Source organism: Hipposideros armiger, unplaced genomic scaffold (genome assembly GCF_001890085.2).
Source record: "Hipposideros armiger isolate ML-2016 unplaced genomic scaffold, ASM189008v1 scaffold_515, whole genome shotgun sequence".
Taxonomy (NCBI): Eukaryota; Metazoa; Chordata; class Mammalia; order Chiroptera; family Hipposideridae; genus Hipposideros; species Hipposideros armiger.
This window is the reverse complement of record NW_017731865.1, coordinates 99,511-111,303: the sequence shown is the minus strand read 5'-3', so window position 1 is coordinate 111,303 and position 11,793 is coordinate 99,511.

The following is an 11,793-nucleotide window of genomic DNA, read 5'->3' as shown; positions in this document are numbered from 1 at the left end:
TTAATGTCGAAAATTATTTTCTGTAAAAATATTAAAGCCATCCTTCCATTGTCTTTTTTTTTTTTTTTAAAGATTTTTTTTTTTTAAATTGGGGAATTGGGGGATGGGAACAGTGCTGGGGAGTTGGGGAAGGGGAACAGACAAGTTGCTGTTTTTTTGTTCTTCAGTCTAGTTGTGGAGGACCTTGCTTCACTGGCCCAAGTTGGCACCATCATTGATCTCTTCCCCGGTGAGGCAGATCAGTCGCCGGCTTCTGGATGGCCGCTCACTGCGACTGCTGGCCGCTCACGCTGGCTGCTGGCTACAGACAGTAGCCCATGGCAACCCACTGCCACAGGGGCTGCAGCCTATGCTGTCGCCGGCGACTCCTGGCTGCACAGCTCCAGGTTGAGCTGTTGTTCAGCATCTTAGCTGTGGAGGGCAGTGTCACTGGCCCTCATATGTGGGATCCGAACCGGGGCCCTCTGGCGTCCCAAGCCAGTTCTTAACCATCACACCACTCGGCCGGCCCCCATTGTCTTTTAATTTTCAGTGTTATAGTTGAAAAGTTTGATGTCATTCCAATTCCTGAGTCTTTGTATGTAAATTGTTTTTCTTCAGTGGGACATTAGGGATCTTTGTGCATTTTGTCCTTAATGCTCTGAAATTTCACAGTGATGAGCATAATATAGGTCTTTTTAATATCATTATGGTGAGTACTGGAAATCCAGGTTTTTTATTTTAGGGAATTTTTCTTTTAATATAATTTCATTAATTCCTCTGCCTGTCCCCACTCCCTGCCCCTTCTAATATCTCTGCTCATTCTTTGTGGAGCTACCATTAATCATATGCTGAATGTCTAATTTTCTTCTGCCCCTCCCCTCCACATTAATTTGTTTTTTCTCTTTGTGTTTTTTCCTATAATATTCTGGGAGTTTTAAAATATCATTTTTAAAATTTTCCATTTTTAATTACAGGAGCTGTTTTAAGTTCTTTGAATGATCCTTTAAAAATATAGTGTTATATTATTTTTCCTAGCATGCAATATTTTCTCATCTCTCTGAAGGTAACAGTGATACTTTTGAATATTTTCTCTGCTTATTGTTCTGTATTTCCTCCAAGTGCCTTTTTAAAAATCTGTTTATTTTGTTAGAGGATTCTCTCAAATGTCTTGTGATCCTTACTTACCCTTTCATATTTAAGAGAGAGTTACTACATTTTAACTAGGTGGGGGTTATAAGAGAACACAAAGTTGATTTGTGATTTGAAAGCAATTGATTTAATTCACCATATTAATAGACTAAAAAAGAAAAACCATATGATCATCTTAGTATATGAAAAAGTGTTTGAAAAATAATTAACATCCATTCATGATTAAAAACAGCAACTTATGAAGATAAAGTCCTCAATATGACAAATTAGAAAAATACTACAGCTAAAATCTTTCTGAATGGTGAAAGATGTTTACTTCTTGCTAAGATCAGGGATGAAGAAATGATCTCTGCGCTAACTACTTCTGTTAAATATTGTATTGAACATGCTGATCAGAACAATAAGGCAAGAAAACAAAAGGCATTTGGAAGAGAAAGGAAGAAATGAAGCTATTATTATTTTCAGATTGCATGATTGTCCCTCCCCATCCAAATCCCAAGAAAATTACAAAACAAATCTACTAAAATTAATTAGTGAAGGTAGCTTGGTCATAGGATACAAAATCATTTATATTTCTGTATACTTGCAATGAACAATTAGAAATTGAAAGCTTAGACTATCACAATAGCATCAAAACATTGATATTACAGAATAGATCTAGGAAAAATGTGGAGAATTTATACATTGAAAACTATAAAACATTGGTGAGAGAAATTAAAAAAGATCTAACAAATGGAGAGCTACATCATATTCATGGATTGAAAGACTTGCTCTTTTCAAGATGTCAGTTTATTTCACTCTTATCTATAGAATCCATGCAATTCAAATAAAAATCTAAGCAGCTCTTTGGGTAGAATTGACAAGCATACTTCCAAACTTTATTTGGAAATGCAAAGAATCTAATACAGGCAAAAATATTTTGTAACAAAGAAACAAAGTGGAAGGTCTCATTCTACCTAGCTTCAAAACTTATAAAGTCACAGTATTCAAGACAGTGTGATATTAAGGTAAGAATAGACATGTAGATAAAGAGAGTACAGAAAGATGCCCATATATATATGGTCAAATGATTTTCAACAAATATGACACAGTAATTTAATGGTGTAAAAGAGTTTTAACAAATAATGGTGGAACAATTGAATATCAAAAAAAAAAAAATGAACCCAAAACCTACCTGTACTATGTAAAAAAAATTAACTTGATATGGATCATAGACCAAAATGTGAAACTTAAAACTATAAAAATCTCTAGAAGAAAACAGATGAAATCTTTGTGACCTTTGATTAGCAAAGATTTCTTAGATAGGACACAAATAGCATGAATGATAAAAAAAATTGGTAAATTTTATCAAAGTTAAGACCTTGTGCCTTTCAAAAGACACTATTGTAAAAATGAGAAGACAAGCCACAGATTAGAAGAAAATATTTGTTAGGAACACATCTGATTAAGAACTTATATCCAGATTATGTTAAGAACTCTAAAACTTAATAATAAGAAAACAGCCCAATTTTTAAAATCAAAAGATGTAAACAAACATTTCACTAAATAAAATATATAGATGGCAAATAAGCACAGAATTATGCATTAATTATAAGTGATTCATTTATAATTGATGAGTAATTAGCATAATTTCTCATTAGGGAAAGGCAAATCAAAAGTAAAATGAGATATCACTATATATCTACCAGGAGGGTTGAATTTAAAAAGTTTGACATATAGTCAGGGAAAGACAAATACCATATGATCTCCCTTATATGTGGAATCTAAAGAACTGAATAAATGAGCAAAGTAAACCGAAATAGTCTCAGAGACACAGAGGAAAAACTGATGGTTGCTAGTTGGGAGCGGGTGGGGATGAGGGAGAAGGGGAAGGGATTAGACAGCATAAATTGGTAACTACAATATTGCCACAGGGATAGGAAAGACAGTTTGGGGAATATAATTAATAATGTAAATATTTTGTAGGGTGTCAGATGGACACATGTCTTGTTAGGGAGACCGCTTCATGGACAGTGTAGAGGCTTGACCACTTCACTGTACACCTGAAGCTGAAGTTGAATAATATTGTATGTCAACTATAATATATATATATATATATATATATATATATATATATATATATATATATATATATATATATATATATATAATCACGGGATGTGAAGTATAATCACGGGGAGTGGAGTTAATTGAATGGTAATAGATATGTATGATATCGGGGGTGGGGAGGGCAGTAGGTTGAGGGAGGGTGGTTGTCACTTTGTGAGGGGTGAAAACTATAACTATTGCATTGTTTTGTACACCTGAAACTAATTTAAAAAAAAGTTTGACATAGCCAATGACTAGTAAGGCTTCAGATCACTGGAACGTTTAAACTTTACTAATGGGATATGGTACAACAGTATTGGAAAACAACTTATCACTTTCCTATAAAGTCAGGCCCAGCTTCATGGAGATGAGACCTATGTAGTGAATAGGCCACATGCTCAGAAAAGTCCCACATTTGCTTAAATGTTCTGCTGTTGCAATCTTGAAATTCTTAATGTTTTTATCTTTGAACCTGGGTTTTGATAATTAAAGTTCGGTGGGACACTGGAACATGCTTAATATGTCTTTTACTACTTGCTGCCCCACTCGCGTATAATGTTCAAGATGTCTCATAAACACATAATTCCAGTGGACCCATGATGCATGAGAGTTTAGTGAGACCCAAAGGTAGTACAAGATAAGCAAGTTACATCTATGACTGAATAGGCAGGGACAGACAAACCCAAGAGGCCACATTTTCTGTTTGAATTGTTTCTAATGTAGAAAGCCGGCAGTGGCATTCTAAGAAACACAAACAAGCAAGGGATTCTATCATATTCTTCTATACTCCTGTTACTTCCCAGTATTTGCCAACCACTTAAGCTGTAAGTGATGATGCCAATAAGCCAAAACTAGAGACTGTTGGTAGAAAGTGTGCATACCAAGACTTGAAATAAACAACTGAATTAGTTGTATGTTGCGTTTCCACTATTTTGGTAAGAACAAAGTACATATGCACGCAAGAGCTACAAAATATGAATTGTGTGCTTTTAGTTACTTTGTATATGAATTAAATGCTCTCATATTTGTATTTAAAACTGGCATTGCACAATATAAAGATGAATGGTGAAATTTGGGCAAATAATTTAAATTTAAAATTTTCCTTTCCTTGGAAAAATTTTAAGTAGCAAATAAAAGAACCACCATGACAAGTCAAAAAAAAGGACTGAGGAAGAAAGGAAAAAGCTTTATATTTCAGTGCTTTTAAAAAATTAAACTTATTGGGGTAAAATTGATTAATAACATTATATAATTTCCAGGTGTACAAGGATATAATTCAATATCTGTGTACTCTGTTGTATGCTCCCCCACCCAAAGTCTAGTCTCCTTTCGTTACCGTACATTTGACCCCCTTTACCTACTTCACAGTCCCCCCACTCGTTTTCCCTCTGGTACACACTCTGTTGTCCATATCTATGAGTTTGTTTTTGTTGGGTTTGTTAGTTTGTTACTTTTTGTTTTATATTCCACATATGTGAAATCATATGGTTTTTGTCTTTTTTTAATCTTATTTCACTTAGCATAAAGCTGTTAAGATCCATTCATGTTTTTTTAATGACAGTTTTTCCTGCTTTTTGAACAAGGGTCCTGACACATCATATAGCTGGCTTTCATATAGCTGACTCTGTATAAATTAATTATACATTTAAGAATGTAAAAATTAAATTATTCATTTACCGTATGACCAAGAAATTAATTGTTGGGCTTCAGTGTAGGGTTACCAAGAGATATCCCAGAATGCTACCTACTGCACTCTGGGAGCCAAGTGCGAGAACAGGTTAACGCTGATCATTCAGAATTCAGACTGTTCATTTTTTTTTTTTTTAAGATTTTATTGGGGAATTGGGGGAGGGAACAGCGTTGGGGAACCAGGGAAGGGGAACAGACAAGTTGTTGTCCTTTTGTTCTTCAGTCTAGTTGTGGAGGATGTTGCTTCACTGGCCCATGTTGGTATTGTGATCATTGTGCTCTTCCCATCTGAGGTGGGTTGGTTGCCGGCCATTGGAAAGCTGCTCACGGCAGCTCTTGGCAGCTCATGCCAGCTGCCTGCCACTCGTGGTAGCTCATGGCAGCCCACTGTAGCCCCACTGTAGCCTACACTGTTGTGGGCGACTCACAGCAGCCCAGCTCTAGGTCATGCTGTTGTTCACCATCTTAGCTGTAGAGGGCGCAGCGTCACTGATCCATGTGGGATCTGAACTGGTGGCTCTACTGCTCAGAGCTGGTGTCATAAGCCAACTCAACCAATGAGCCACTCGGCCAGCCACAGGCTGTTCATTTAATTCACCTGTTTTTAGTATGGCACTCTAGCCCTTATGCCTGTTAGTGACCTCAAGCCCAGAATTCTTCTGGTTTAAAAGCTTCATTGAGTTAACCTCCAGTCTTCTGTTGAGTGGGGGGTTGCTTCATGAGGTTGTTAGGAGCTGGGGGATGGAGGGACCTTACTGTTTTTTTTCAGACTTTTAACCCTGCCTCCTATTTGTGGCTCTGCTGGTAACCCACTTTGCAGAGGTACTAGGCCCGTCCAATTCCTGAGGCTTTCCAAGGTTTGCCAATTTAGTTTGCTTCCTGATTTTCCCAATGACAAGCACTTTCAGCTCCTCTTGTCTGTTGAGAAGTCAGTTACCGCTTACTTGATCATATGCTTTCCAGCTTTCAACTTATTTTTGACAGTTTTCTCTGCTATTATCTCTCCAGTTCTCCTTTTATTTGAGGTTTAAATCTTTAAAAATCCTTTCCCTGTCATTATTTTTGTGATGTTTTGGGAGGGAGAAAGGATAAGCATATACCTATATTCTATTCACTGTTACTGGAAATATGTATTTCAAATTTGGATGTCACTTCAAAAACTTTTATTGTTTTAATTCGTTTTCTTTTCTACAGGCTTCAATCACAAAAAAATGAAGTATTCTTTTATATAAAATAATGCAACTTTAAAAAATGAATAGTGAACACACTAAATGCAGGACAGGCCCACAGAAATAAGAGAACATGTAACAAGGACCCATGTCCACAGGAGGAATAGAGGTTATGGTGTCCTCTCAGCAGGGACCTCTACCCCCACTCACAGAGCACTATCAGGTAGCTGGTTATAATTGGAATCGAATCTACAGTAGGGTATAGAGTTAAGAGTTGACACCTACTGAGCATCTGCTTATCTGAGGGCCTGAACTGATCATGGGTGACTGAAGGTCCCCCACTTACTACCCTTGGTGACTCCTCTGCCCATCCCCCTTGTTTTGTTTACTCTTACATAGTTTTCCAGACTCAGTCTGATGCCAGCTACTTCCAGAAGTCTGCCCTGAAACAATTACACCAAGCTGATTCAGGTGTTCCTCCCCAATATTTTCTTAATAACTAGAATTCTCAAGTTATATTCTCTATCACTGTATGTGCCACATTACATTTTAATTATATGTTTAATTATTTCAGGGGTTAGCAAACTTTTTCTGTAAAGTATACAGTTAGTAAATATTGTAGGCTTTGCAGGCCAAGAGGCAAAATCAAAAATATTATGTAGGTGTCCTACTTCAGGCACATCATGAGAAGGCAGGGTTCTTTGGAAAAGACAATATTGCTGAGAAAAATAGAAGGCAGCAGGAAAAGAGGAAAACCAAATATAAAATGGACTGACTCCATAGAAGAAGCCAAAAGTGTGAGTCCACAGAAGCTGAGCAGGGCTGTTGAGGACAGGACCTTATAGATATCAGTCATTCGCAGGGTGGCCAGGCATTGGAGCTGACTCAATGGTGTGTAACAACTTACATAACAAAAGAGAAAACAAATTTCAGGTATTTTTGTTGACAGAATTAAAAATATAATAACAATTGAGTACAATTTTTTGTAATACAGATAAACTTATCAGAATACGTATTCGAATCCTTTTGGAGGGAATAACTTTTCTCTTAACTGTGGTTCAAAATTAGTGTGCCCATTCATCAAATTGATTGCACGTTTATCTGTAAAAACCATTCTTACCTTGCAAGCCTTACAAAAACAGGCAGTGTAGCTTGCTGACCTCTGATCTATTTGTTTACCTTTTGTCTCTACTATATTTTGAGAGCTGGGACCTGTTCTGGGCCTTATTTATCTTTGAATTCCCAGGCAATGCTTTATGTGACACATTGTGAGTACTTAGTAACTTTAAAAAAGGTTTTTTCAAGCAGTGAAGAGATCTGAGTCTTGATTATCTCAGACTTTTATCTTAATGGATAATACCTTGACTTTATTTACTACCTTTCCTATAAGGATTTTCAGACCTATTATCTCATATCTATTATCTAATATGGAATAAGAAAAAGATTGATGTTATTATTCCTATTTTACTGATAGGAAAGTGACATAGAGCCAACACTAGAATTAAGGAATTATGATCTTTACCTATAAAGGGTTTTCAAAGGATTATATTATAGAACACATTCTCAGGTATATATGTCTCTATCCATTTCAAGAATTATGAATTATCAGAAAAGTCAGAGGTGGAAGTAAACCATCATGGGCTGGCATACATCAGGAAATTACTATAGCACTTAGGGGGAAAAAAAGCATTAAAAATTTGACTAAAATTTAGATAAAAATCCCTAGGAAAAATATTCTCTACTGAGCTTTCAAGTATGAGACACTCTACTTTTGAACCATATTTTTAGGCACAGTGTGCAGCATGGGTAATTAAAATTTTTTTTTTAAGATTTTTATTGGGGAATTGGGGGGATGGGAACAGTGCTGGGGAATTGGGGGAAGGGGAACAGACAAGTTGCTGTGGTTTTGTTCTTCAGTCTTGTTGTGGAGGACGTTGCTTCACTGGCCCAAGTTGGCACCATCATTGCGCTCTTCCCAGGTGAGGCAGATCAGTCGCTGGCTTCTGGACGGCCACTCACTGCGGCTATTGGCCGCTCACGCTGGCTGCTGGCTACACACGGTAGCCCATGGCTCACTGCCACAGGGGCTGCAGCCTTCACCGTCGCCAGCGACTCATGGCAACCCAGCTCCAGGTTGAGCTGTTGTTCAGCATCTTAGCTGTGGAGGGCAGTGTCACTGGCCCTCATACGTGAGATCCGAACCGGGGCCCTCTGGCGTCCCAAACCAGTTCTTAACCATCGCGCCACTCGGCCGGCCCTAGAAATTTTTTTAAAGTGTTAAAAGATGTGTACCAAACTGAATGTCATGAGGAAATAGGTGATTATTGGTCAAGACATAGTATAAATTACTTTTATATCTGATAAATTTAGGAAAGGAACAGGGTGTTTACCATGAGGTAAACTCATGGTTTTTTGTGGCCCCAAATTTCCACCATAGTCTTTGTTTTCCAAGGTCCATTATCATCTCATCAACATTATTATTAGCAATTGTATCTGAGTACATTTTAGTTCTAGTTTCTGGGGATAAAAATAGATGGTAGACATGATCCCTGACCTTGGGAAGATGAAATAAATATATGCAGTATAGCAATGGATAGAGGTGAAGTAAAGGCTCAATGGTAGTCCACGCAGCACTCACCAGAAGAGTACAGGGAAGGGGGTGCTCCACGTGGGTGTGAATGTGTGTGGGTCTGTTGGTAGGGAGACAGTTGGGAAAGGCTTCCTGGAAGAGGTAGCACTTAAACTACATCTTCAAGAAAGGTAATAGAGACATGAGAAAACATTTGGGGAAGGGTTTGAGCAAAACCATGAAGGAAGAAAGAATGTGATTGATGTGTTCAGGAAACAATAAATAGACCAGTTTATCTTAAGCAGCAGTTTTATGTAAGGAAGTACTTGGATACGCATTTGAAATGTTAGGGAGGAATGTGAGGAGAAAGGCCCAGTAAAGGAGCTTGAAAGTTTAATGTAGGAAATGGTGAGCTGTCAAAGAAATTTAAGCAGGAACATGGAGATGGAATAGGCAACAAATACTGTAGGCAGGCTGAACCTTAACTATTCCTGGATTGAAGCACTAAATACTGGATTATTTTTGCAACATAAAGTGTGCTACATAAAAATGTTACATCCATGTACTTGCTTTTCATTGTGCTTTATTTCCTTTAAAATTGGTTTTCAAAAAACTAAACAATTTTAGCTCTAATGGTTCAAGAGGAACTTGATCTTTCAGTGCTTCAACTATGTGACCATTTTTGGATGAATTATATTGTGGATGAGCTGAAGTGCTAACTTTTAGAGGAAATCTGTGTTTGAAAGCATCTTTATAGCCTGTTATAGTGTTCAGAAATATTTATTTAATATCTCATACATTTAAGATTTGCGTATCCTGTCTACTGTTTAAAATCATTACAATGTAACACAAATGATGGGAATTAAAACTTTTAGTTCATTTTAACATGGATTTATTCTTCTGAGCAAAGTGTGAAATGAGTGTATATATAATTTGAAAATATACATACTCTGGATTTCATCAAAGAAAGACATTGCTCTGGGCTATTAAAAAATGAATTTTTTTGTATGTAGATGAGTTTGATTTGACTAACGTGTTGTTAGTGTACAGTAGGGGGCCGACCCATCTTCTCTTGTGCCCTTGCCACCTCATCTTATGAGTGAAGTGGGGGTGGGGGGGGGCATGTGGCTGCCACATGTGTAGCCAGCTGCATTCTCAACAGGAGTGGGAAATGTAAGCACTCTCACAGAAGCCCATTTGTAGAGGAAGACTTCCTCCCGCTAGTCTGGATAAGTTCTCAGGATGCCAAACCATTAAGCACACTTTCCAGTGTGGGAGGCCCTTGAACCACCCCCACTATCTCCTGCTTGAATAAATGCAGATTTTTCCACAAGCCTAGGCAAATACTCTATTGTGTTATTCTCCAGAGTGGTTTGACCTTGTATACTTGAAGAATTCCTCCCTAAGTCTATCTTGCGCTACCAGAAATTCACCCTTTCCAGAGCTTTGAAGCTAAGCACAGCCTAAAGAACATCTGCCTGTTTCATCTCCTTAAAATGGTGGCGGAAGCGGGGAGAGGACCTTTTCTCATGGCTCCACACCTGGAAAGGCTCACACAGACTCCTCTTTATTGTAGAGTAGGGAGTGGGAGAATGTGATTCATTTGGTAGCATCTCAGCGTTTCTTCATCCATAGGCACATAAATGCCTTACACAACTGTTTCTTACCTGCTAGCATTCCTTTTGAATCAGGTACTATTATATATCCTAAGGGAAGGATGGGAGAAAGAATGCAATGGGGAAGTCGGCAAGAGGCTTGGAAACCAGCTGCTTTTAGGGGGAGGCAACTCTTGTGCTACGTCTAACAGTTGCAGCCCCTTTCCTCTTGTCTCCTTGTACTTCTTTTTCAAAACACCATACACCCAGCACCTTTTAGTGGTCATGAGACTGTTCACCTCAAAGCTATGTGAGCCAGAAGGAAGTAAGTGATATGTATCAAGTAATCAGAAAAGTTACTCTGACCCCACATGGGCCTACTTACCTCAATGACACCATAAACATAGAAGATCGAAGTAAATAGATATTTCAGCACATAAAGCCTGGTCACTTAATTTCAGCACATAAAATCTGGTCATTTAGTTGTCTGGGTACATACAAATAATGCTGCTACTTTGAACAAGTTCTCTTTGAGATATTCTGAATTTCCTCTCCTGGAATTTTCACAATGATTTTACCCGCTGACTTCAACACCTTTTTCTACCTCCCCCATATTTTGTAAATGAATGAATTGTTTATGCGAGAAATTGGAAATTTCTTGTAAGGAAACTGTAAAGCAAGATAGAATTATGAACAAAATTTCTTTCTTCAATATTGAAGTTCCACTTCTTTTATTTTTACAAAGCTTTCCATGACATTTATCTCCACCTACGTCTTTGCTCTCATCTTTGAACACTTGCTTGTTTCTCTTACTGTATTCACTCAAAACCTCACACATGTTTACCAAGTGCTCAGTATATATGACACATGCCCAGAGTTATGTGGTGCATTTTATGTGCTTGTATGGAAGAAAGACATAAACACAGTAAAAGATAGTATTGGGCACCATAAGAATGATGCAAAGAAATAAAGTATTTAGATGAGATTGAGATAGAGAGAGAGAGAGAGAGAGAGAGAGAGAGAGAGAGAGAGAGAGAAAGATCAGTTTGGCTGGAGGAATTCTGGGTAGGCTTTATGGAAGAAGCAGCATATGACTTTGACATTAGATGGGTAGGATTTCTACAGAAGGAATTCTAAACACTGGGAACAGTGTAATCCAAGGTAGAAATATGGAAAAGTGTGTGTCAAATATAGGAAACTGAATAGGTTGGCATCTGGTTTTATTGAGGCTAAGGCTAGACTAAGAAATTAAAACTTTAGTCCAAAGGCATTAACTCTTGAGTTTTATGGGCAGGATTATACAATCCTGTATGAATGCAATCAAAGTAGAAGTAAGGTTGAGTGGTGAATCCAGAAAGACCAAGTGGGTGGATTTACCAGAGGCTGGAAGACTGTATAGAGGAGACCACTGTAGTGACCTAAGCAGGAAGTGGTAAGTGCCCAAACTAAAGTGAGAAAAATGAGAGTGGGGGGAAGGGAATGATTCATCATGAATTACAAAGGAAGAAGCAGTTTCTATTCTAACTACATTGTCAGTTTTCTGAGAGCAAGG